Consider the following 2,844-nt stretch of genomic DNA (forward strand, 5'->3'; position numbering starts at 1 on the left):
TTACCCTATAATCATAAGTTCTTTCCTGAAGCCACAAGAGGAAGAAGCACTAATTCAGGTGCTGAAGACACACAAAACAGCCCTAGGCTGGACCATAAGTGACTTAAAGGGAATTAGCCCAACTCATTGCATGCACAAGATAAGGCTCGAGGATGATGCTAGACCTGTGGTACAACCACAAAGGTGGCTGAATCTAGCAATGAAGGAAGTGGTGCAGAAAGAAGTCATTAAGCTATGGGAGGCCGGGATTATCTATCCCATCTCAGATAGCCCTTGGGTTAGTCCTGTCCAGGTTGTACCCAAGAAGGGAGGGATGATAGTGGTGCATAATGAAAAGAATGAACTGATCCCTACACGGACAGTGACAGGATGACGCATGTGCATTGACTATAGAAGACTCAATAATGCCACAAGGAAGGACCATTTCCCTCTACCGTTCATAGACCAAATGCTAGAAAGAATAGCTGGGCATGCTTTTTACTGCTTCCTGGATGGATATTTAGGCTACAATCAAATTGCAGTAGACCCCCAAGATTAAAAAAAGACAACATTCACATGCCCTTATGGAGTGTTTGTTTACAGGAGGATGCCCTTCGGCTTTTGTAATGGACCTGCCACCTTTCAAAGGTGTATGCTCTTCATTTTTTCAGACATGGTTGAGAAATTCCTTGAAGTATTCATGGATGATTTCTCTGCCTTTGGGGATTCCTTTGATTCCTGTCTTGACCATCTGGCCCTAGTTCTGAAACGATGCCAAGAAACTAACCTAGTTTTAAATTAGGAGAAATGCCATTTCATGGTGACTGAAGGTATTGTTCTTAGACATCGGATTTCAAACAAAGGGATAGAGGTCGATCAGGCCAAGGTGGAGGTAATTGAACGATTACCACCACCTATTAATGTCAGGGCAATCAGAAGTTTCTTAGGACATGCAGGGTTCTACAGGAGGTTTATCAAAGATTTCTCCAAAATTGTAAAACTCCTTTGCAACCTCTTGGCCATTGACACTCCTTTTATTTTTAACAAAGAGTGCATGGATGCCTTTAAAACTCTGAAAGCAAAGCTTGTCTCTACACCTATCATTTCTGCACCCATCTGGAACCTTCTGTTCGAACTAATGGGTGATGCTAGTGATCATGCAATTGGTGTTGTCCTGGGACAGAGACATGATAAGCTCCTACATCTCATTTATTATGCCAGTCGTGTTTTAAATGACGCACAAAGAAACTACACCACCACAGAAAAGGAGCTACTTGCAGTGGTTTACGCCATTGACAAGTTCAGATCCTATCTAATAGGATCTAAGTTTATTATCTATACTGACCATGCTGCTCTCAAATATCTTCTGTCCAAGCAGGACTCTAAGCCCAGATTGATAAGATGGGTATTGCTCTTGCAAGAATTTGACATAGGGATCAGGGACAGGAAAAGGGTCAGAGAACCAGGCGGCTGACCACCAATCCCAGATTGAACCTGCAGCAGGGATGTCCCCTCCTATTACGGAGATATCTGAGACCTTCCCCGACGAACAACTCTTTGCAATATGCAAAGCGCCTTGGTTTGCTGATATTACAAATTACAAGGTGATAAGGTTCATCCCCGAGGAATACAACATACAACAAGTTAGAAAACTCATCCATGACACTAAATATTACTTGTGGGATGAGCCACACTTTTTCAAAAGGTGCTCGAATGGTTGATGCGAGCCAAACCATCGGTTAAGAATCTCTTCTCGGTGAAAGAGAAATAACCTCGTTGCAAGTATAGATCTCAACCAACAAGTGATGCTCGGTCAAAGTTTACAATTTCTAATATAAACTGAGATCAAGTGTAGTTAAACCTCGGGTCGTTCTCCCTTGGAATGCAATCGAGATGTTTCTCTTTCGGTTGATAGGAAAAATTGGGGGGGTTTGTGAAATCAAGGAACAAAAGATTAAAAGAACTAAGGAATGCTCAAAATTGGAAATTAATGCAAGTAAAAGGGAACAAGCTCAAAACTAGTGAAAATGCTATAAGTGCATGAAGAAGCCTTGACTTGAGAATTGAGGATCCAAGGAATCCTATCATTGCCATAACCACAACTATGGTGATTATCATGAGTTAGTCTTGCTTAGTTAACCCCAACCATCGAGGAGTAAGTCAAGAAAGCATAATTGGCCTTAATCCATAAGTCCTAACCAACTTACCAAACTAGTTGATAAAAGGCTAGCATTAATGGAAATAAGAGTCAACTAACTCCCCAAGAATCACCACTAAATGTCAGACATTATGACTCTAGTATCCTAGGAACTCGAATCTGAAACCAAGGTGTGAAAATCTACTCAAAAACTAGAGTTGGCATTTTTACAAACACCTTGTGTGCATAAAAGTAAGACATGGAAAATTGCAAGGAAAATTAGAAAACTATAACCAACTATCAACAAAACCAAACATAAACGAGCAATCAAATATAAAGGAAGCACGAAACATAAAATTCATTGATAAAAACTTCAAGAAACACAAAATTGCAATATGAACAAAGTAACCTGAACCAAGAAAAATGAAAGTACTTTAATTAAAAGGAAATTGAAAGTACTTACAATTAAAGAAGCAAAATCCAAACTCAAAGCTTGCAATAAAATGCTACAAGAAAACTACATAAACCCTAGGAGAGCTCTCTACTCTACACTACTCTTACTCCTACTTACTATCTAAAACTATGCCCTAAGTGCTTCAATGTGTCCCCCCTTTGATAAGTGATGAATTCTCCTTCATATAGCACTCCAAAACAGCATTCCAGCCTTCCAAAATGCGCCAAGAGGCCTCAGAAATTACGAAGCACGTGTTTTATTAATGCAATCACGT

This window comes from Arachis ipaensis, chromosome B7, assembly GCF_059453495.1.
Source record: "Arachis ipaensis isolate K30076 ecotype BB chromosome B7, ASM5945349v1, whole genome shotgun sequence".
Lineage (NCBI taxonomy): Eukaryota > Viridiplantae > Streptophyta > Magnoliopsida > Fabales > Fabaceae > Arachis > Arachis ipaensis.